The sequence below is a fragment of the Oryzias melastigma genome, linkage group LG23 (assembly GCF_002922805.2).
Source record: "Oryzias melastigma strain HK-1 linkage group LG23, ASM292280v2, whole genome shotgun sequence".
NCBI lineage: Eukaryota > Metazoa > Chordata > Actinopteri > Beloniformes > Adrianichthyidae > Oryzias > Oryzias melastigma.
The window spans coordinates 19,861,260-19,886,691 of NC_050534.1; the positions used below are offsets into that span (position 1 = coordinate 19,861,260).

Here is a 25,432-nt window from a genome sequence, read left to right on the forward strand (position 1 = left end):
TTATGAATTTTTATTCTTAACACTTCACATTTTGTTGGCAGTTTAGACATTTTTGATCTCAAAACTGTGACTTATTATTGCAATATGGTGTCACAAAAATCACTTCATAGAAAACGTACAGAAACTACACAAACTGCTGAGACAACAACTGACAGTTTGTGTTGTAAATCCAGGAGACAACGACGCCACGGTTGCTCTGGAGGTCATGAAGACCCAACATCTGGCTTCACTTACAACCGACAATGTAGCCATAAATTGGTAAAGATTTATCATTCCACAAAGATACAAACAGGAAACATCCTGACGGAAGGCTGAGAAAAACAATTGTGCAGTGTGGTGAATTAAACAACACGTCTTTTCAAAACACTGAATAAAAATGAATCCAACTACAGAAAAGTTATATAAGGGCCCAAAGAGGGGGTCAAAATAACAGATGCGAGTCTGTTTTAAATGAAATGCAGGCTGGGGTTTTGTCTCACGCGTCGTCAACGTTTTTGTTGAAGTTGCTGGGAAGAATGAACATAAAATCTGAGGAGGTGGAAGAAAAACAGGGAGGGCATGAAGCCAAACCACACAGGAAATGAAGCAGGAGCACTCTGGTCCAGCTTCCAACTGCAACTCGGATTTCTTATCTGACCAAATATCAGGATCGCCGCAGAAAGTCCAGCACAGAGGGCGAGCGCCGCTTACATGTCAGGGATTCTTATTGAAAATGGCTAAAACAGACGGGAAGAGCGGTGTTGGTACGGCCCTGATGCCTTCAGCGTGACTCAGGAGACCGAGAACAAGAACTCTGCAAGTAATCAGAATGTTAACCCATTAAGACCTGCAGCTAACTCACACAGAGGCGAGATTGTGTCGGTCACAAACAGCTAAAGCAGAGAGGGGAAACAGAAGAGGGAGAAACCTGAAGGATGGACTAAAAAACCAAAGAGCAGCCAACGCAGACTCTAAATCTGACTTGGGTTTCATCCAAGATAAAATATCAGAAAGAAAAAAGGGAGGAGTCTTCAACAATGAGGAGGAAAAGCTGCTGCTAAACTGTTACTGTACTCATGGAGTCAAACGGCAAACTGAAACTTGCACAGACTTTGGATCTGACCTTCAGTCCAAATCTAATCGGAGGAAAAGGCAGCCAGACAACGCTGACGTAATTTGGTGAAAGGTGAAACTGGCTTTTCCTCAGAAACGAGCTTTCAGGAGAACTTCCACATAACAGAACGACCAAACGAGTAGAAGAACACAATGAGGACTCTTCATCGCCAAAGAAGCAAAACAAGATAAAGAGAAGCTCAGGCCTGGAATGGCTCAGTTCAGGTCAGAGTTCTTCATCATACAGTCAGAAAAAGACAAAAATGGAAAGAAACTCCCAAAACTGTTGAACAAAAGTTCTGATGAGACAAGAACTTCCTGAAGGTTTTGTGCCTCAAAATCAGGATTCTAACTAATAAACAAGATTAGGGAAAGTCAGACACGGTGGTGGTAGTATGATGGTGTGGGGCTGGAACTGTGAATCCTGAGTAGCCTCGTTTCGATTAGGGCTGCCACAATTAGTGACTAATCGACTATTAAAATAGTCGATGACTAATTTAAAAGTTGATTAGTCGACTAATAGACTATTAATTTTATAGTCAATTAGTCATTACTTTACATTATATGGAGTCCAAGTGTACTAAAGTTGAACAAAGTTGTGAGCGTTCAGCACCAAAAAAAGCACTTTTGTTATATTTGAGTCAATGAGACCAAAACTTTATCTTTTCTGATAAATAGTTCTTTGTTTCAGATGCCAAGCCTTTAAATACATTCATAGGCTATGTTTTCATCTTTTATAGTCATTTTAAAAAAATTGGAGTTTACCTAATATTTTAGCAACATGCTAATGTTCTTGGCTAATTTTTAATCTACTGTTTTTTAGGCTAATTTGGAGTTTAGCTTCTATTTTAACAACATGCTAACGTTTTAGGATAATTTAGTTTACTGAGGACTTTTATGCTATTTTGGAGTTTAGCTAGTATTTAAGCAACGAACTAGCTTTTTTTGCTAATTTTGCATTACTGAAGTTTTTTGGACTAATTTAGAGTTTAGCTCATGTTTAAGCAACACACTAAATATTTTTGCAAAACTAGCATGTATTAGGGATTTTAAAAAAATGTTACTACAAATTTTTAATAAATTTAGGTCAACTTCAGCGCTCTTTCATAGTTCTTTAGCAAAGTTAAGTCTTTTCTACATCTGTAAAATGACCTGCATGAAGCACAAAGAGGCAAATTTTCTTTGTGATTTTGGGATATATAAATAAAATTCAGTTGAACAAATGTAACATTTTGCAAATAGCTTTTGTATTTTCAGCAAATCCCTTCAGCAGTTAAAGTAAATTGCGTCACCACTTTCTACTACTTTCAGCAAAAAGCATTCATACTAGCATTACCACGGGTAATGCTATTTATCTAGTTTTTATTTAGTTTAAAGCTAATGATGTTTAAGATGTGTGCTTTACATCCACTTTACGCATGACCCGATTAGTCGACTAATCTGAAAAAATAATCTGTGATTAGTCGACTCTTAAAATAATCGTTTGTGGCAGCCCTAGTTTCCACTGAGCGGTCCAGTTCGGTATTTTGAGTGTTTCCATTCTAAAATCGACCCATTAAACTGAACCGAACACTAACATTCTTAGGCCTGCATTGGTTGCAGGTCCATAGAATATTGGACCGGACCGGTCAGGGCGGAGCTTCTGTTGAAACCTGTTGATTGGCAGGAGATCATTGAAGAGCTGCTGGATGACCGTCACTGTTATGGTTAGCTTTTCTTTTGCCGTCGTCGCACTACTATGATGTGAAGCTACACGATCGGCCTACACCCCACATGACGGTCCAACTTTGAGAGGAAACACTCCCCTGAATTGTCTGAACCAGTCTAAACTTGATCGGACTGTGCAGGTCAGTGGAGACGAGATTTATATCACAAAAAAAACCTGAAGGAAGTTTTATTTTGGAAAAGTCCTGGATTATTTCCATCACATGGACTCCTTTTAATGCTGTTTTTATAATACAGAACTGCATTTCTTCACACAAATTATTTTTAGCCTAAGCTTTCTTTATTCTCTTTTGTCTTGCAGCATTTTTTAGCACAAGTGAGGCATGAAAGTTGAAAACGGCTTAATAACAATAAGAAGGAATCAATAATAAAAGTGTTGTGTGGCCACTGGAAGGGAAATTTCAGGGCGCAGAGGGCCATGACCAATCAGATTTGCAGGCATTTACACCTCAGCAGCAAACACGCTGTGTTTGTTTCCTGCAGATTAAAGTTTCACACGGATGTTTAATCCTTTTAGGATCCATAAACTGGGTCAGAAAGACACAAAAAGTAGATGACTGACAGAGAAACGAGCTGGAGAAGAAAGTTTGAAGGAAGTTCAGAAGAAACATTATTAGATGGTTGCAGTTTTAGGTTCGATTTCTTCTCTTATCACGTTGTCAAACATTAACCTGCAGCACAAACAAACAACCTTTAGAAGTAAAGCTGTTGAAACCTGAACCAAAAACAGAATCTTCTGACAAACGGAGGCTTGCGGACCCGGCTGGAGCTCCTGGGGTCCTTTGAAGGCGTCTCCATTGATTGGAGGAGTTTAGGTGCCCACACATGAACAGAGAAGCAGCAGGAAGAACATCCAGACGAACAAAAGCAGAATCTGAAAACCAAACCGCAGACGGACCGTTACAACACAGACTGAGGTTTCTCTGGTAAAAACTTTTACAGAAACTATAAAAAAAAAAAAAAAAAAAAAGGAAAAGAAAAGTTTAAGTCAACTAACTTCTTCAAAAAATTAACGTTGACAACAGTTATGGCTGCTTTACGTACTCCCTTTAAATAAGACTTTTTGGAAAACTGAGCAAAAATGTAAGAAAAAGTTAGAAATTTCTTATTAAATCAAAACATCTTGTTAAAATGCTCGTTAAATGATGCCTCACCACTTTGATGTATTATTGTTTAAAGCAAAAGCCACTGATGACTTCATTTAGTGGTTTTTAAGGGGCTGATTTGAACTAACATTTAACATTTACAATGGTCTCCATGACGACACTGTGAAACCTTTAAGTTCCAAAAATATGGGCGGGAAAAACCAGCCACGCAGTTATAACCACAGACCACAAAGTCAAGGCCCAGGGAACTCTATCAAGATCATTTTATTTTATTGTTATTAATGACCCGATGTTATCGTGAGCTTATTTCTAGCTTATATAATATATTTTTATGGAGGGTAAAATATTTAAAGTTATTTAAGGTTTAAGTTGATTTATTCTGGAATAATATTCCAGCGTCTTGATTATTCATGATTATGTGAAAAAGTTACAGTTTTAAAAATGGCCATTCTGCTAGCTTTTTGGAATATTTTGTTTTTTACTAAGATTTTTCTAGGCTAATATTTCAGCTACATGCTAGCTGTTTTGGCTAATTCAGGCTATTTTTTTTATAAAGTTTTTTGGGATGTTTTGGAGTTAGGCTAATATTTACACGATAGCCGTATTGGCTAACTTAGGTTCTTTTTAAGTTTTTTAGGCTATTTTGAAGTTTAGCCATCTTTTTTTAACTACATGCTAGCTGTTTTGGCTAATCAATTTTTTCGTTTTTTGGCTGATTTTGCATTTAGCTAATATTTTAGCTGGTTATCAGCTTCATCGTTTTTAGCTAACAATTTCAGCATCTTCAGCTATCAGCACTAGCATCTTCGTGCCGTGTTGGAGCCAGGCGACATCAGTCAGTAAGTTGTGATTGGTCTGGTCTCCTATGGCAACCACTTTCACCAATCAGGAGGGAGCTTCTTGGTAGTCCACACCCTTTAAGCTGCATTCACAACGGACAGGATTCGCCCGACTGTGGGAGGAGCCATCGCAAACATTCTTCTTAATTTTCAACATTTATTTAAGAAATACTTAGATAAATTTGCTGATAAATTGAACCGTTTATGTATTTTTTTAATTTTAAATACATTTAAAACTGAGCATAATTAAATGTAGCTTTGACTTGTGACTCATAGGTAATCCGAGTTGAAGGTTCTGATTTTCCCTGAATGCAGCTTCAGTATTTCAGCAGTTCTGAAACCAAACTCGAGTAGAGAATCACCCATAGAAGCTGCTTCATGTTACGCTCCAACAACAGGCCTGTGGAGCAGACCTGTCAGCTGCAGATCAGGCTTGTTGGAGAGTTTAACGGCAAAAATGACAACAAGTTTGAAGTGACAGAGTGAGTTCTACAGCTCAGGGAGGTGTCCTCCTTTTTGAAAACGTTTGAAAGGTTATAAAGAGTCTTTTATGTCCAATATAACGCTGAAAACAGAAGTTTAAAGCAGCAGGAAAACCCTCATAAAAACAGAAGAGAAAGTGAAAGTCCAGAGTCTCAGTTTAACCATCTGTTTACTGACGTTTAACACATTTAGAATCACTCTCTTTTTCAGATTGAACTTGATCATTTTTTGAAAGTTTTTCAGGCGTTTGCAGATTCAAACTACAGTTTGAGCTGAAATTTAAGGCTAAAGAGCAACATAAACACTAAACTGTTAAACCAGTTTTTCTTTAAGTGATAACGATCATGTTGATGGTTTTAAAGTTGGTCAACAGCAACTTTCCTTCAGAAACTTTTTTATCCTTTTATTTCTTGAACTTTTCATGTTTTATTTTCATTTTAGTCTTATTTTTGTCCTGACACAACATTTGTACATTGATTGAATTGCTTTGAGTTAATCGTAGTATAAAGTAGCTAAAAGGCTAAACAGACAAAAACGTTTTAATAACCAGTATTAGATTTTTTGGGGGGAAAGTTAATTTTTTCGTAGCAGTTATGCCCAAATCCTTGAAAGCAAAAACTAGAAATTAGGAATTATGATTTGAATAACAAAAAGATTTTTAAAAAAGTAAGAAAAACATTAAATACAACTTTTAAAGTCCCTTTCCAATCATCTTTTGACCCTTTCCAAAGAGTTCCCAGTGGTCTTTTAATTATGATTATGTCGTTTTTGGCCAAAAATCTGTCATTGTCAAGGACATAGTTTCTGCAGAGCAGCAGGCATTCATTAGAAACTCATCTCCAAAGTGGGCGGGACTCTTGGCCTTGTGCAAGCACACCCCCACTTCCCATCGCCCATCTGTTACATGCTCTCCTGTTAGCTTACATCCCAAAAACGGTGAGCAATATCATTTCTATCCAGACGGACAGTTTAGATCCAGATTCCAGCTCAGACCAGGAAAACAAAGACGCTCATGGATTTATTTGTCTACAAGTGAATGTATCAGAATGGAGCGGAGCGGGGAGCTTGTAGCCCCGCCCAGTATATTTTCTATGTCACAAATATGATCCTTTCAAACTCCATCTTTTTTCTTGAGCCTGATTTCTAATTATTTTGATAAAGAAATGAAATGTTGAACTTAAATTTCTTTAAATATGTCCTTTCATCAGAAAAAAAAAGAAAAGGCAAAAAAAAACAAAGAAAAAAAAAAACATTAAAAACACCAAAAAGGGATTCTCTGAAATCAGTGCACTTTAGTGTCCCACAGGTTTACCATAATGTAGGCTTTCTGTTTTTAGGCTAATTTGGCATTTGACTAATATTTTGGCTGACTATCAGCTTCAGCATTTTCAGCTATTAGCTTCAGGAATTTCAGCTAACAGCTTCAGCATTTTAATCATTTAAAAAATAAAAGTTTTAGGCCGTTTTGGACATAGGCTAATATTTACATTCTAGTTGTTTTGGCTAACCTAATTTACTTTTTATTTATTTATTTTTAGTTTTTTGGGCTAATTTGGCATTTAGCTAATATTTTAGCTGGCTATTAGCTTCAGCATCTTCAGGGTTGAATTTAAAACAACCTCGGTGACAAATTAATTTCTAATAATTATTGGGATTTCATGTCTAAAGTGGGAAAAGATATTTTCTTAGAGGTTCAAATAGTCCTTCATGTGATGCCATGTTAAAAAGCACAATTTTTGGGGGAAAATGTTGGTAAAAGATTTTCAGAGAACAACACAAAAAAATAAATTCAATCAGAGTGGATCTTCAAAGACGATACAAAACTTGAGCGTTCCAAAATTTTAATGCTGTGACAACTCTTGAATTTTTTGTTTAGTATTGCATCTTTCAGGTTAAAATAAGAATGTCTCAGTCGTCTGTGATTTAAGATCTTGGAACAGCAAATTCTCAAAGTTCCAAAACTTAAAAAAAAAAATGTAAAAAAAAATTAAGTCAGTGAGGATCCGAGTTCATAAATGCTGGAATAAAAGAGGATGAAGAGGCGGTGAGGAGGCTGGCGGTCTGGGGTTTCCTGGGAGGAGAGCAGGGGTTGAGAGGAAAAACACACATTTGTCTTTTTATTGGTCGTCTCCAGCAGCACGGCGCTTAACATCTCCGGCTCCTGTGGAACCCTCACCACATGTGTTTTCCACAAGTGTCGGGACAGGAAGAACCATCTCACCTCAGACCACATGTAAAGACGCCGCCACACACATTCTCCCTCCAAACTCTCAGCTGAAGTCGCCGCTTTTCCCAACAATCCTCCTCGTTGAGGCAGGACAACAGCAGACCTCAGCTGCAGATGCTGGCTCCCAGATGATTATAGATGATATAGATTATATAGACCCCTTTGTTTGGAAAACAGACCTCCTCATTGATAAATGTTTGCAGCAAACTAAACCTGTTTTTACAGCGTCTCCTCCTCTCAAACTGCCCAGCATTCAGGGCTCTCACAGCTTTTAGCAAATGACAGGTGGTTGGAATTACAGCCCACACACCGAGACCCCGTCACCTCCAAATACTGGGAATGATGGCGGTCTGTTGCCCTCCGCGCTCCACTTATATTTATATAAGAGCAGCCAAAATGTGTTTTTCTACTTTCAGCTCATATCACAGCAGCACTCCTGTTTTCAGCTTCACTGCCTTCAAAAAGAGGCAGAACTTCTGCTTCTCCAACGATATTCCCCAATCCAGTCACCTCAAAAATCCTCAGCAAAGAAATGATATTTATTCTACAAAATGACAGGATCAACTAGCAACACTGAGTTTATTCAATGTCAACTCATTTTCTTGAAAAAAATAAGTATTTCCACTATGAAAATGTCCATTTAAATCAAATCAATGGTTTTGTTTTCCTTTTTTGTTGTTTTAAATGTCACTTTAAATCACAAACCGGACAAAAACTTAAATAAACTTTAAAATTTCAATTAAAAAGGTAAATAAAATCAAAAGTTTGTGCAACAAAGTTCTAAATCTGTCATGATAACACTTCAGTTCTATTCAAATTATGGAACAATAACCAGAGTGAATTTAAAACGACTAACATTTATTATCTTTAATGGATCCATCAATTTCTCCTTAAAGAACCATCTCCTCACGTTTCCTATAGATGTCTTTATAACAAACACTCTACAAAAAGCCAGACAGCATCAAAGATAAAGTGTTGACAAAATGTATTTTGAGTCACAATCTGGATTAGAAACTAAACGTTCAGAACTAAAAATGACATTTTAATTATTACAAGTTAAATTCAGATTCAAAGCTTAAACATTTTCAGTGACTAGAAATTGTCTAGTATATATTAAAGATCCACTCCAATAAAAATTGTGTTTTTAAAATAATCTAGTAGCTTTTTTCTCATGGAGTACACAAATATTTTAAGATCAAAACGGCGTTTCTGTGTATTTTTTTTATTCAAACTGTAATTGATCAGGACCAGAAGAAAACCAGTGGCTTGAAAAAGCGTGGGCTTTTTCAGTCTCCTTTCCCTGCTACAATTCTGATAAATCCACTTGAAGACAACAGATCCATTAACGTCTTTATTTTCCTCGTCTGAGCTGGTATTGCTTGTCATTTTTTTTGCTAGATTTTCTAACGAACTTATGCTGCTCTGCAGAAAATATATCTTTAAAAAACAACATAGACTTCTGGATATTGGCTAATAATTAAAAGACCACCCAGAACAACGAAATTGGATATTCCACTAAAGAAAAATAAGATTTTTTTTTTAAATTATAAGCAATTTTTCCCAAAACAAACATGAGGAAAAACCCTACGTGTCGTCACAATAAAGCAGCTAAAATGAGATCTGTTCATTCTTGAAAATCTGTGGTAAACTTATCAGGAGGGAAAACCAGAGGCTAATAAAACAGCATCTCAGTCACCATTATTAACCGACAGCTCACCCCGTATGGATGGAAACCGCCAGTTTGACTTGAATGTCGAGTTTCATTTGACTACGGCACGTTTGTACATGAAAAAAAATGTAAAAGTGAAAACGATTTTCTTGTTCCTCATTAGCATCAGTAATGCAACAAACTCCAACCGACCGAGTTTTTAAAGAAGTCGTTTTCGGCTCCATTTAAGGACAAACTGAGGAAGTTTACTGAGGCTGTGCTCAAACATCTGACCGGCAACACCTGAGCAAACAGCAGGTGTTGAACGGCTTTCACTGCACTCGGAGCTGTCAGACGAGGTGAACACGTCGGGAGTAACTCAGTACAGGAGTAAAGGGTTAAAGTAGTTGTTAGAACACAGAAGTGATTAGCATTCCTGGTGAGCGTTTACTTATTAATAGCTTGTATTGCAAACTCGCAGCCCAAAAAGTGAATCTTACAGTCAATAGACTCAAACTTTCTCCTAAACTTTTCCTTTCATTCCATGTCTTTTAACAGTTTTCACGTTAGCTGGAGTCATTTTAACCTGTTTTGATTGGGCAGAAGGTCCGTCTGAGGCACAAAGGTCACAACTTTCCCTTCTCCTTCCAAAATAAGTCTGCTGCATGTTCTGTTTTATGGACTGTGTCCTGAACTGAAATGGAAATCAATAGTTGAAATTAAATACTTACAGCATTTGTCCCTTTAAAATGTTTTATTCTACTTTTGCAGGTTTTAAAAAGAAAGTCATTTCAAAGTAATACGAGAGTTTGAGATAGTTTACAAAATAAGAGCTTGTTAAACATACAGATAAATGATTGAGCTGATAACAAAACAGGAGTTTGTTATTCTTCAAGTTAATTATTTATAACAAAGGTACTTTAAAAAGCAAATATACTTAAAAAATGTGTGTCATGTCAAAGTACAAGCTGAAAATGTTCTGAAAGGAGCTGAAGAGAAGACATGATCTCCTTCCTCTGGCTACAGCTTTTGGTTTTCATTGTAGTTTTTGACTAATTCCTGTTGAATCTTAACAATTCCATTTATTTTTATGCACATCAACAAAACAAAAACATGTATTTTGGTGAAAAAAAAAAACAATTTGTGCAGCGAATAAAAGACAGGAATGTCAGAAAACAGATTTAAAGATAATGAAACTTCTCTGTAAAGGAGATCAACAGATTCAAATGAAAGTGGTAAAAAAAGAAGAATTTAGATCCTGAATATTTTAGTATTCTAAAACCTGTATAGTAGAATGGTTCCAACCTCTTTCCTGAACAGAATTTCTCCTCAAAGGTCAGAACTTTAGAGTGTAGTTCATGTTTTTAATATCCCACTGCACATCAATAGAGCTTAAACATGAAATAACAAAATCAGGGTTTAAAATGAATGAAAAACATTTGAATAATTGATCTCAAATTAATTATCTCAATCAAATTGATTCATTAATAAATGTATGGTTATTTTTTTCTTGCAAAAACGATATCGGTTCATTTTAATTCTAGAAACGATCATTTTTATTTTGTTTTATTTCATTTGTCAAAGAAAAAACAGTTTCACATTAACAAGGAAAATTGGTTTTAAATGAAAATTAAAAAAGTTGTTGGAATCAATTTAGTGTTTAAAGATGCGATTTTAAAGCTGTTTCAAGCAGATTGAACATTAAAATCAGCTTCAGGCGCCAAAGTACTCATGGGAAAGAAAGTTTTACAGAAGAAAGGTTCAAATCTGGCCATCATAAATATAGTTTTATGCTTTTATCTGCAGAAATTCTACAAATATACTCACTTTATCCTGGTTCATATTCAAAAACCCCATGAACATATATATATTTTAAATTATTTTGCTTTTCTCATGTCTAAGAACTAACACAAATAATAAATAAATACAAATAAATGTTTAAAATTGACAGAAATTCTTCTACAAAATTTGACTTTAGTCACAAACAAAGATCAAAAAACATTTTACTTGTTTAATAAAGTTTTTTGGGACGGTAGAAATTAGCTTTTATGCGACAGGAAGCTCCAAAGCCTCACCCCACTGAGCAAACAGAAGAGTCAAGGCCACGGCGGGCGCACACCTGCCGCCAGGTCAGCAGCAAACACGCCCTTTGGTCCGACGGCAGCAGCCGCTTCATGCCTTCTACTTTTCTGCTGAAACCAGCTGATCGCACTTTTGGGGATAACAAAGCTTAAAGTATTACTTCCTGTTCTTTCAGACAGAACCGTAAAGTTTCTTAAATTTGGGTTTTTGTTCTGAAACCAGAGTGAAGAGTCGGGTTCAGACTCTCAAAGGGTTTCACACCTGAGGAACGAGTCCAACCATCAAGATTTTATGGCTGAATTCTGTCCCACGTTAGTCCTGGACTGCAGGGACCAAGAGAAAATGAATTTGGGCACAATGAGCCCCGCCCCCAAAGGATGACATCACAGCAGGAGAAACTGTTAAATGAACGGGGCCAAAATCTCTTATGAGGCTAAAAATATTTCAAAATCCGCTAACGAAACCAAAACACACGCCAGGAATAAACAAAATAACTTTTTTAGTTGTTGTAAATTGTGATATTTTTTTTTTTCGATTTCTACATTTTTTGAAAATATGAAAAAAAAAAAATCTTTCATAAGGACAACTAAACTATCCTTGGCTGTTGAGGCTGCCATATTAAATTTAAAAAACACCTTTAGAATTTTCTTTGAATTTAAGCTTCTAGGAATTTATCAGCTCCTAACTAATTACTAGCTTAGGTCACTGGGACGCTACCTGGCAAAGAAAAGGTTGGTTTTATAGTTTGTAGTTTTAAAGTTTTAAAAACATTGGTTTCTTGCATATTTTTTACTGAAATATTGTGAAAATGTAATAAATGATTCCCCAGCTCAAACTTAATAAAACAATATGACTGTAATAGGAATGTGGCCGTAGTTAACAGAAAACCTCTGTTGCTAAGGAAATCCAAAAATTTACTTTTGCCGATTTTTTAAAAATTTACATAGATGTGTTCGCCACCCACAGGTGACCAAAAAATGTAATCGTTGCTATGGAGATAAAACCAACATAGCAGGTGTAGCAGTCGAGGTAGATAGAGAGGGAGTGGGTACAACACCACTTTTTCTAATCAATTCTTACATTTTATTCTACTTTTTGAAATCTTGTGTGGTTTTCAATAGACCCGACCAACTCAAAGTGATTAACGTTTATCCATTTATCGATATATCCATGATCTAATCAGGGAGGCTACACAAACACTGAGTTCTACACAAATGATCCGAGAACCTGCAGAACTCCTGATGGAATCAGAACATAAGAAGGAACCAGAAACAAAGTGAATCCGCTTTGGAAATTCTGTGATGAAATATAGAAACAAGCAGGAACTAAAATGACGTATTTCCAATTGTTGGGTTTATTTCAGAGGATTATTATGGAACCATTTGTTCCATAAACTTCCATTAATAAGGCAAACATTTGATAAAAGTCAGTAAACATGATTGAATCCTCCATCATACTAATCCGTTAATTCAATCCGTTTCCACTTTGTCATCAAATACCGTTTTTCTTCAAGTTGTAGTTTTGTTTTCCACCATCATCATTGTTCTGTTCTCATCTAAACTTTCTAATCAAACATGACTTCTCAAAAATACGTTTTCATAAAACAGATCTTCAACTTTTCCTCCAGAGAGTTCCTGGATGTTCATGACCTAAACAGAAGATTTACAGCTTCTTTACAGGAATCTCCCAGAGAAACTGTCCTCTGTGAGCACTTCATTAAAACACCTAATAAAGAACTCAGTGGCGCCCTTTGCCCCTCCCCTTTGACCACACTTTTTTACAAACTGAAGGTTAAAAGCCGAGGAAAGAAAACAGGATCGTACCTGTTCTTGTTTGAAAGAACAAAAACCACAGCAGTAAAGAAAACTCATCCATCTCTGCTTATTGTGAAGCCCTAATCCTCCATGATAAAGCCTCACAATAGCGCCGAGCTGCGAGAATGACTGGTAATTAAAGGCATTGTATGAAATGAAGTGGCGACGGAATACGCCGGCTTGAATCATTAGTCGAGCTGTCCTCCTCCACTCCATTCCGTCTTGGCGTCTCCTTTCATGTCCTCCGTTCTTTACCAGGCGAGCGGCGGCGCTTTTCTTCCGTTAATGATTACTCTGCTATGGTGGAGTGTGACGCCTCACGTCTTCGCGCAGACTGACTGACGTGGCCCTGAATTAACGGGGAGACGGAGGCAGTCGGTACAGAGCGGCCTTCCTCGGTGAGCGTCCATCACCGTGATGGGTGTTTACAAAGACCACCACCTCCTATCAGCGGTCCACGCAGAACCAGTCGCCGCGGTTCACACCGCAAAACCATGTGATCCTCACAAAGATTTAAAGTCTTGTTTTTCTTTCAAACTCATCTCTATACCCTTTCAAGCTTTTCTCAAAATCAGCCCAGTGGAGAATTCTGCTGTCTCATTAAGAGCTAAATTAGGATCAAAATGAGTCAAATCACAACTGAAAAACTAGATTTACAACTCAGATTCTACTGGTTCTATTTTAAACTTCAACGAATTTCAATGAAAAGTCTACGTATACGCACGTCAACCCGAATTTTGGGTATCCATGTTTAGAGAGCTCCATGTACAAACGGGCCGTTCACTGTAAGTTCAACCAGTTGAACTTCTTGACGTTAAATTGCGAATTTGCGACAACACTGAACTGTGACCAATCAGGAAGTCGGAAACAAGAGTACCAACCGCTGTAAACACGATCACGAAGGAGACACTAGCTACGAGGGATTGCTCACGATTCGATGCGTACCTCAATATCGGTTTGATATGTATTGAGTAAGAAAAAAAATAAACAAATGATTTATTTTACAAAGAAAAATACCATGACAAAAATTCAGATATTTTCTACAGTTCTTGGCATTTATTGCAGAATCAAATTTAAATAGTACTCTTGTATACTTGTAAACATAACAACTTCTATGAACTGCAACATTTTAAGCAGTTCTCTTAAGTTTTGACTGATGGATGTAAAAACAATCTAAACTGAACCAATTTAAAATGTTAAAACTGACTTACTCGTCAAAATAAACAACAACAGCAACATAAATAAAGTGCAGTATTCCTTAATTACCGTATTTTCCGGACTATAAGTAGCGTTTTTTTTCATAGATTGAATGTCCCTGCGACTTATACTCCAGTGCGACTTATATACGAATTTTTAATGATGAGATATGGACCGTAGGTCTAGAGTGCCCTCTTATGGTGATCTATGCAATTACTTTATTTACTTTAGTTATTCAGACGTGACACAGACGACGAAGAATTTAAGGGATTTAGTGATATGGAGAGAGATTGCGTGCAATTAATTACAGTAAAGATACAAAGTTGATGAGTTCTTGAGGCTATAGTTAAATAAAACTGTTATGTTATATAAATGCTACACCTTTTCGTTTTTTTCATGATGCTAATATGTGAATATGTGTTGACACATATTCAGCCTGTTTTCTATTCACTTATGAATGTTATAACTTACCTTCCAGGATGATGTAATATTGTTTTTTTCAACCAGTTTGTAAAATAAATTACTTGAAAAAAATGCGACTTATACTCCAGTGCGACTTATGTATGGTTTTTTCTTCTTCATTATGCATTTTTTGGCCCCTGCGACTTATACTCCGGTGCGACTTATAGTCCGAAAAATACGGTAATTCTATTAGCCAAAACAATATAAGTATTGCGGTTGTTTTAAGCATTAAGCTAAAACTTTTATTACCCGACTATCGTAGGAGGGTCAAGGTAGTTTCTGGAAGGAAGCGGGAGAGACAGCCTTAAGGCACCTCAGACTGGAACAGAAAAAATAAGTTGAATTGAATTGTCAGACGCGTGTTGAACGGTTCAGTTTTATATTGAATAATGTTGCATCCCTACGAGCTACGTTTCCATCAACAATTAAACTGCACAAATTGGAGTTGCTGTAATAAATTCGTCTGATGAAAACATTACAATTTAGAAAAACATATTTATTGAAAAAGAAAAAAAAACGTTTTTAAGGTGGTGGGTTTAAATCAAAATTGGCCTTTTTTCGCAAAACTGCAGTGGAAACACTTCTTATTAAACGAGTCATGTGACCAACAGCCAGATTCCACGCTTCGCTGTCACCATGTTTTTGAAAGAATTATCGCGAGAGTTAGTTTGTGATAATTATGTTTATTGAAGTGTAATTGCAAAATTGTGGTTCTTTTATTACATTTCTAGAATTTCAATAAAGTTTTGCATATATACGTACATACAGATATTAATAAATGTTTTTTCTATGACACCAAGTCTTTCACACATGAGAACAAACGTGAAAGAAAAGGCCTGGAGCAAGATTTGCACCACTTTGACTTAGTGCACCAAGCTTGTACCAACTGTAGGGGGCAGACATGCGCTAGTAAACAGTCAAAAGAACAAAAGAAGAATCACCCGCTCCCTGCTGCTCCCTGCTGCTCCCTGCTGCTCCCTGCTGCTCCCTGCTGCTCCGCTGTGTGAACACCAGCGGCTGAATGTGCGTTCATGATTCGCTTTTAGCACGTTCAAAAACGCGCTACAATTGTAAATACATTCGTTTTTTGTCACTATAATCAAAATAACCAACAATTATGTTCATAAAAACTCAAAATACAAACTATTTGCCTAAAAAATAATAAAAACAAAACTCAGTATTAGGCTGTATAGCATTAAGTTTTTTCTTATTTTTCCCCTTTTGAATGTTTTAGAGCTTCGTTTCTAGATTTTGAAACCCATTTATAAGATTTCTTGTCCAGTAGAATTATTTGCTTCATTAACAGATTCTTTAGTCATTCTTAAACATTCTTTTCTCACTTTTAAGCTTCCTCTTTTTGCTTTAAGCTGACATGAAGTCTCAGCCTGAAACTTTACCAATGACTTCCCGACTGTTCCATCAAAATCTCCTCAGACAGACTGAAAAACAACAGTTTGGCATTAAAATCTCTTTTTTTAGCATAAGGTAAATAAACACTTTCCTGCTTCTTCCGTTTAAAATTCAGCTCCATCAGTGAAATGTCACAGATAACAAGCCTGAGATCGAATTTTTCATTTTTTATTTTAAACAATTCAGCATGACCAGGAAAAAAAAATAAAAATCCTCAAAGACCGTGAAGAAATGGTAATTCTAGAAAATGTCGTTTGTCTTGAGATCGTCAACAAATTCATCACATGAATGAAGAAAAGCCTCGGTGATGGAGGAACGGCGTCATCGATTACAGTCGGAGGAGTCAGCGGCACCGACCGGCTCCGAGGCAGCAGGAGTTCAAGTACAGTTCAAGAAGGCCCCAATCATTAAGTGAAGGACCGTCGCCGTTTTTGCTCCTTCAAAGCCGATTTCAGAGCTTGAACCGATAAGAAGCAGAAGAATGATGGACTCCTGGATCCTTTCATGGAGATGAGCCTGTAGCCCGGCCTTCACCCGACCAGCTGCAGGCCTCCACATCAAAGAACCGCGACTTATTTCAGAGTTTACCATCAAAATTTACAGAAGACTCAGGAGAACACATCCTCACAAGTCAATAAAATTAAGTATTTCTGGAGAAAAGGGGCAGAAGATCATTAACTCTGGAGTCGACTGATGCTCTAAAGCCTCCTAACCACAAATGGAGAATATTTGATTATTTAAAGATGTGCTGACTGTTCAATTCATCATAGTCAGCTGATAAAAATAAAAATAGTTCGTGGGAGGGAAACATGAGCTCATTTTGAAACCCGTTGAAGGAACAGAAACACTAAAAATCGCATGAGGCAGCATTTGAATAAAAAGGGTTACTTTTAATTTTGCTGTTTGTAAAAATTCTACATAAATACATCAAGTAAATTTTGAGACAGTCACTGTTTAATAAAAACTACATTAAAAAAGACAAACTTTGTGAACTCCAGTTAGATTTTTGGGTGATTTTAGTTCTATTGTGTTAACGTCGCATGACAAAAAATAAAGTAAAAATTTAAATAGAAAATCGTTTAGTGGCATAAGAAAAATTGATATTAAAGTAGAGGAAATACAAAAGTAAAGTCAAAAATGGGAAGAAACGGATAGTTATAATCCTGAACGAGGAAAAAAAAAATGAAACTATATATATATATATATATATATATATATATATATATATATAAAATGAAATTGTGGTAGAAAAGGTTGACATTTGTTCCCCCAGTTGTTCCAAAACTCCGACCGTCTGATGGAGCAAATTCTTGGTAATTAGGAAGCTGAAAGGACACAAAAAAATTTGAATAACTCAAGATTAATACTTCAATTTAATTAAAATAACTTGTTGAGCCTAAATTAGATCAAATCAAGTTTATCTGAAACATTTGGTTTGTTTTGTGCCAATTTCATTCGGGTTTTTTTGGGGGAATTTTGTTAAATTTTTGACACAAACTGAAAACAAAAGTTTAGATTTTGGCAGTAAAATTATGTGTATAAATAAACATGTCTGACAATGTTAATATGTTTAACTTCATAAGCAAATTTCTATTATTTCCCCTTTTGCCTTTCAAAGAAATTGTATTTCTTTGACCTTTATTTAACCAGGAGAAACCCACTGAGATGAAGTTTTTAAGGATGACCTGACGAAGAAATAAAGTTAGAATATTAAACAAAACGATGACTTTACAAAAGGATTACAATAAATAGAATGAAGGTTTTTCCTCCGCATACACTGTAAAATGTTACAAATCTTACAATAAAGTGTTTGGACGGATGGACGGACAGAACGACTCAACTTATAATGTAGAACTAGTCAATTAATATGATAGTTTCAAAGTTTTATTCTTAAAAAGATTTTTTTCATTCTGAAAAAAAGGGATTTAAAGTAGAACTTTCATTCAACTCCTACATTAAAAACTCAGTAAAAAGCAGGTTTGCCTAAAAAGGTTATATTTTCAAATAAAAATCATGTTAAAAGTAAAGATCTTCATAATTACGTGGTATTAAACCCACCAGTTGGTCGTTTTGGGGTCTAAACTGCAGCAGCACAGACTTTTGTTTTTGGTGATCCAATCAGAGTCTCCTCACCTGCAGCAGGTGACGGTTCAGGTGTTCCTCAGGTGATCGTTCACCGACAGCAAACAGAGTGATGGAGATCTTCTGAAATCACAGCTCTTCCCCCTGATCCTCACTGACAACGACAGTGGCTTGAACAAACAGCAGCTGCTGCAGACGCGTTTAGACGCAGCCGTCAGACTCCAGGAGGATTTGAGAACCACCATTCAGTCAAACCACCAAACTAACACCGTCGTCCTGTCACAGACTCCAGGAGGATTTGAGAACCACCATTCAGTCAAACCACCAAACTAACACCGTCGTCCTGTCAGCCCATGAGAAAATGCACCAAGAAAGTCTTTAGAGCTGCCGATTCACACAGTGAAGGTCACGTGAAGGACAAGAAAAGCCGCCAAAGTCTTTACATTAAACTCTACTGAAGCTCGACTGGAAATTACCCAGCATGCAATGGGGTTTGGAGGCTCAGAGTTTAAAACTGAACCCATAAACTACAAATACAACAAAAACGTCTGTAGAAATTGACCAAAGTTAAAATATTGTTCATTTTTGATAATAATGTTATGATCTTTTCTCCCCAAAAGGTAAATACTTTATCTGATTCATTTAACACAGCAAACAGTTTTTCCTTCATTTCTAAGCTCAACTGAAAGACTCAAACTAGTTTGACGGAGAACATTCTCCTCCACCTGTTAGAACTTCATGATGCCAGGAAAGGAACAAAACAAAATAAAAACTCTTCAATCACAACATTTGTGTATTTATCCTGGGAAGTACATAGACACCTTTATTTCTCCAAATGCTTGATCTAAATGTCTTAAAGACCGACTCCAATGAAAAGTGTGGGATGTTTTAACGTGTTCGTGAAGCTTTTTGCTCATCATAGAGGAAAAAAATTAAGATTAAAAGTACATTTCTGAGTATTTTATTCAGAATAGTAATGGCTAAGCAGCAGATTAAAAACCAGCAGCTTGAAAAAGTTCGGGTTTCTGATAACATGGGTGGGCCAAAGTATCCCTTCTCTGCTCCACTTGCAGACGAACAGATCCATGAACGTCTTTATTTTCCTCGTCTGAGCTGAAATCTAGCTCTAAACTGTACGACTGGATAGATCCGATATTGCTCGTCTTTTGCTAGGCTAGTGTTAGCTTGGGGTTGTGAGGTGATATACGCTAGCAGGAGAGAGTATAAACAAAGGAATCCTGGGAAATTCCAAGACAGTAGTCCCACCCTCAAACCAGAGTCACTTTTCAAATTAGAAAATATGCCTTAAAAAAAATAAAAATTAAAAAATTAAAAAGTGGGACTTAAGAGAGTCAAAACAAGTCAAATGATTTTAAAAAAAGAGTGAGGCAATGGACTTGATTCTCATCCAGTTTAATCCCTTTTTGGGGGTTACAAGGTTGCTGGAGCCTATCCCAGCTGCTATTGGGTGAACGCGGGGTAGACACTGGACCTGTTTCTAATCTGTTTTACGGTCATGCTGAATTATATTTATGCTAAATGGGGATTTTACTTTGCGTTTAAGAATTTATTTATTGTTTTTGTCACTTTTAGCAAAAGGAAAAAAAAGGTTTTAAATTCTGATATTTCAATGGTATTCAAGTGAAATCAAAGCTTTGCCACTAAAGAAAAAACACTAAACACATTTTTTTAAATCTTTACTTAGCAACAAAAAGACTGAATTTGAATCTGCTCCCAGCTCAACTTAAATATTAAGATAAAAACTAAAGTTTGCATGTTTGTCATTTTTCTACACCAAAACTAAAATAATGTGACAGATGTTTTTGTTGCAACAGATGAAAGACAAACAACTCGATCCAAAGGTCTCCTACTAATCTGAAGCCACAGATGCTTGAAAGCAAATCCTCAAACACAGAAACCGAAAGCGTTAACGTTTCGACAAACATCCTCCACCTCTGATTCCAGCAGGATTCCCTCATCCGAACCTCTTTTTTCTCCCCAATTATGACACAAAAACCTCCTTTCAGACGGAGGTTTGCAGATCGGAGGAGATCGCTTTGAACTCTGGAGTTTCTGTGGCTTTGAGCTAAAAAACAACCGCATTGTTCCAGCAGAGACAGACTTTACAGACCGTCTGCTGCCAGTTTCTGCACTTCAAGCTGATGTAAATGTGGACAGAAGACATTGGTCAGAGACAGCTTTTCGGTTTCATTCAACGCACGCCGGCCAGCAGACGGTCAGCGGCCGCGTCCATCTGCTTTCCAGCTCCAAACATCATGTTTTCAATTTCACAGCTTCTGGCTAGAGATTAGAAGCAGCTAATCTTTTGTTGTGCCGCTGGAAGAACGCTCGGCTAAACCTTAAAAACTTACAGGAAACTGGTAAAACACTCAGCTTCTCTTTTTATGAACAAAAACATCTATAAAGCCTGAAAAACTCACTCTAGGAGCAGAAAATTTCAAAATATTACAGATTACGTGTGCCAGGATTAATGTTACGTACTGCTGCTACTTCTGCTCACCTGGCAGGTGTGTCCAAAGTGCCTTAATTTGCACCTGCTGGCTATTTAAGAAAGAGAAAGTCACATTGAGGCCGGCAGGGAGCAGAGCAGCAGGCTGTGGAGCTTCTGAGTTGTGCTGGTTATGTTTTGTCTTATACTGCTGGGTTTTGTTATTTTAGTTTGCCCACAGTTATTCATACATTAAGATTTAAAAAAAAAAAGAATTTATTAGCGAAAAACATCAACTTGTAAAGCTCTTTAACTTAAAATAAAAAACATTTAAACAACACTGAAAATGCTAAATTCTTCCCTGTGATCTTCAAAACATTTTCTGCCCCTGAACTTGTTGCATAAACACAATGACTCACCGCAAACGCTACCAACCCACAACAAGGTGAACTTCTTGTCCTGATGGGTGTGGCCTGACCTCCATCGTGAAGTTCTGTGTAAACAGGAACCGTAACGCTCTCCGGAGCGGCTCGGCCGCCGGCTTACATTCCTCTCAAACAGGTTTCAGAAGCCGACAAGTTTAACCCTTCAGACCGACAACACGCCTGCAGGAGATCTGCCAGCCCTTCCAAACGGCTTTCTTTTGAGGAGGAGAACAGCTCCGGGATGTTCTTCAGAAACTAGATCTAATCCGGTTTTTATTGTTGGGAAGTTCCTGGAATATCCCAAAGGCGATGGAAGTGTCAGATCTCTGTGTTCCACGTGAGCAAAAAAACAACTTGTGACATTGAGCTGGTGAGAAGATGTAAGGAAGCCAAAGCTTTATCAGAATAACTTTTCTGAAGTTCAGAAATCAAAATGCAAATCATTGGGTGTACTGTGGCACATTTCCAAACGTGACCCCTGTGACAGCGGAGTCGGCCGGAAAGCACTGGCGTTCATCACTAAAGGCCACGAAAACAATCAGGACTGAGAGGTTCTCAGGAACATTCCAGCATCATATCAACATGCTCAGCTTCAGTGAGGAAGGAGCTTTAATCCAGATTAAAGTCTAGATTTCAAAGAGGAATCCGTCAAAACAACAAGAGGAGAACCACGACTCACTCTACACATAATTCAACACCAGTTTATGTCCTAAGCAAGAACAGTGTGTATGAAATTAGACCCTAAAAAGGGTGTTCCCTCCTAATACAGCAAAGATGAGATTTTTTGTAGTATGGTAGTAAATTCACAAACATCTCCAGACACTCAACCCAGTTTGTCCCATCAAAACATCTTGATCTGGAATTGGTCCAGTCCAGTGAAACAAACAAAAACATGTTCAAGGTTTCTTTACAAGTCCATGAAAAAACTAGAAACCTGAACTATTCAGTTTTAAGAGTCGAGTGTCTTACATAAAGAAAAATGAGCCTTGTTTACTCGATCACTCAAGCAGTGAAACTTCAAGGTCGCCCGCCGCCATGAAGGAGACGGACGTGTTGTGGGAACAGAACGTTATGAGATGTGCCGATCAGATGATCCAATCGGTTTCAACTGAATGACCTGTGGATCCACACCAGAAGTTTTTGTGTTACTTTGAAGTTTCAAATCTGTTCACTTTAACCCTTTAATACTGGTGTCGTCACCAACACTAGCCAATGACACGAGCTCTTTAAACTACTGTAGCTCTTCAACCGTTTATGATATCAACAAAACACTATGAAGTAGGGCTGCCACGATTAGTCGACTAATCGACGACTAATTTAATAGTCAATTACTCGTTACGTTATATTATATAAAGTCAGAGTGTAATAAAGTTGAAAGTTATAACAGCATTCTGCTAGATTTTTGGACTATTTTGGTATTTATTAAGGGTTTTTAGGCTAATATTTCAGCTACATGCTAGCTATTTTTGGCTAATTTAGTGTTTTTTTTTCAGTTTTTTTTGGCTAATTTTGAGTTTAGCTAATATTTCATCAACATGCTAGCCATTTGGGCTAACTAAAGCTTTTTTTCCTATTTTTTTACGGTGTTTTGGAATTTAGTTAATATTTCAGCTGCATGCTAGCTTTTTGGCTAATTTTGGCTTTTTTGCTGTTTTTTTAAGCCATTTTGGAGTTTAGCTAATATTTCAGTTACATGCTAGCTGCTTTGGCTAATTTAAGCTTTTTGTGTTTTTTTTAAGCTGTTTTGGAATTAAGCTAACACTTCAGTTTGCATGCTAGCTGTTTCGGCTAACTAAAGCTTTTTTTCTCATTTTTAAGGGCGTTTTAAAATGTAGCTAATTTTTTAGCTTCATGGTAAGTTTTTTGGCTAATTTATGCATTTTTCAGTTTTTTTTTTGGCCAATTTGGAGTTCAGCTAATATTTCAGCTGCATGCTAGCTATTTTGGCAAATTTATGCTTTTTTGTTGTTTAGGCCGTTTTGGAGTCAGTTTCAGCATTTTCAGCTATCGTCACTAGCATCTTCAGCTTATTCACACTAGCATTACTGCAGATATTTCTAGTGTGAATGTACATAATTTTTAGTTAGTTCAAAGCTAATGATGGTTAAGATTTGTGTGTTTCACATCCAGTTTGCGCATGACCCGATTAGTCGACTAATCGTAAAAAATAGTCAGTGATTAGTCGACTATTAAAATAATCGTTTGCAGCAGCCCTAATATGTAGAGCAGTTATTTTTGACTGTGAAGGAAAACTGTTGATTGTTTTTGTCCCCAACTGGTATTTGTACCAGGCAGCAGTGGATGCAGTTTATTTTTTTTGTGAAACAATAATGATGTGTGATCCCTCCTGTGACAAAGGTGGACAGGATCTTATGTCTCCCATGGACATCAGTGAAGATATAAAATCTTTGAAAATAAAAGTTCAGCGCGATGTCTTGTGGTTCCAGATAAGTCCACTTTTAATGTAAACATGCCTAGCATAGCACAAGGGTTACGTTATTCGTCTGCTTTACTACCAATATGATCTTCATAAATATAAATCAGTCTAATGGTAGATTTGTTACAAACTTGCTTCTCAAGACAGTACTTTACTTTCAGCAGACTCCAGGCCAATTAACCTTGTAAGCTGAAAAGAAAAAGCAGTTTTAGGGCAATATAAAAGTAAAACTGCTTTCCTCCACGTCAGAGCCACTGTAGCTCAAATGACTACTTTTATAAAGATGTTCTCGTAATATCATAAAAGTGGTTAAAAAGGGAAATATGACTAGTAAAAATATTTTTATTCCCATTGTGTTGAAAGAGAATTGAATCAATGGTTTTTAGCATCGATAGAAGTCCTTGTGGAGTTCCTCAATACCAACAATTCGGACCAAACTAGTCAAACTGTTAGATTCATCTGTTAGTTTGGTTAAGTTGACCAACCTCTGTCCATCGGTGTCATGACGACTGAAAACAGAAAGAAACACGGACATTCACCAAATCCATGAACTATACAGTCAAATAAGACAATCCGATGAATGAACTAAAGCTCCTCAAAGTTTAAGAACCGAAACACTTTGAGGTTTTAATTTCTAAAACCATCAATCACAACACTAAAGTGTCATTGAAGGAAACCCAGAACCCCATGAAGTTTTCTTACCATTGCAGATGAGTTTAAAACAGTATTGTAAAAGAGAGATGTTCAGTTGAACTTTTCACAGAATGGCAACACGTCTCATGACATGATCGCGGCGAGCGGCGCCAACATACACAATCCCGATACTGTGATAAAGTGGGTCAAAACGTAAAGATTCTCACCTAAAGCTCTGCAAGAAATAAAGCACCAATTCAAAAAGAAAAGTCACAACTTCCTGCCCCTAAGGGATTTTCAAAGTAAGGGTCAGCTAGTCTAAATCAGCCCGTTCACTAAAAGTAGATTCTTGGTATGGAAGGAGCTCTGAGGTACGGTGGCCCTGAAGGGCAAATCACTCAACATAAAAAAATAAATAAATAAATCACAATTATGGTGTAAAAAGTTAAATACTTAAAAAAATTGGTTCCAGAAACCAAAATGAAAGTTAGGATACTATGGGAAGTTGCTGGTTGATGATGATGATATCCAGTGTCGCTTCATTTCAAATAACTTTCAGTTAAAATGATGGACATCATCGTTTTTTTAGAAATCAAAATGAAATGTCAAAAATACAATAAGAAATCAGAAAATGTCTGGGATTTCACTAATCATTTGGCATAATGCCATACTGGATATCATCTTCCAATCTACAGGCTATGCCAAAATATTGACTATTGTGATATATCGCGATATTTAGTCCTGTGATTGATTCTTGATGGGTTCTTACCAAGTATCGACTTTTGTTTTTGTTTGAAGAGGCTGTAAAACATTATATTCCGTTGGAGGTAGATAGGGGGCGCACGTTGCAGGACTGGCTGTCGTGAGCACTAATGTACCAGGCAGCTATTTGAATTCTTTAATTTTTTTTCTGTTTACAACAACTTTACACTAAATCGTGGCACTGCTGTTCATGTTTACTATCAACACTGAATTTCACAAATAATCCAAATTAATTGGCATCAATGATCATATTATTATGGATTTGCCCAAAACTGTATTATTTGTTGCACAAAATAAGACACAAGTTGTTTATTATGATTGTGGGCAAGCTAGAAAAAAATAAATGGGGATATATTTTCCCAAAAATGTGGGTTCTTCTATATATCGTAAGTAAGTAATTAAAGACGATTTTTATCAATTATCGTATTATTATTATTATTATAGCCATAATAGTATCCTAACTTATCTGGTTTCTCATTGTGCTTCATTTTTCTAAGATTTTTCTAAAATAAAAGTTGTTTTTTTTTTAGTTGTGATTTTACAAATGTTTTTGTGAAAC

The 25,432-nt window shown here is 36.7% G+C and overlaps 1 protein-coding gene across 2 annotated transcripts in view; it reads right to left on the minus strand.

The window, feature by feature from the left end:
- The window catches only part of plxnb2a (plexin b2a), a 186,851-nt gene that overhangs the window by 160,044 nt on the left and 1,375 nt on the right, over nucleotides 1–25,432 (minus strand). The window lies entirely within an intron of this gene.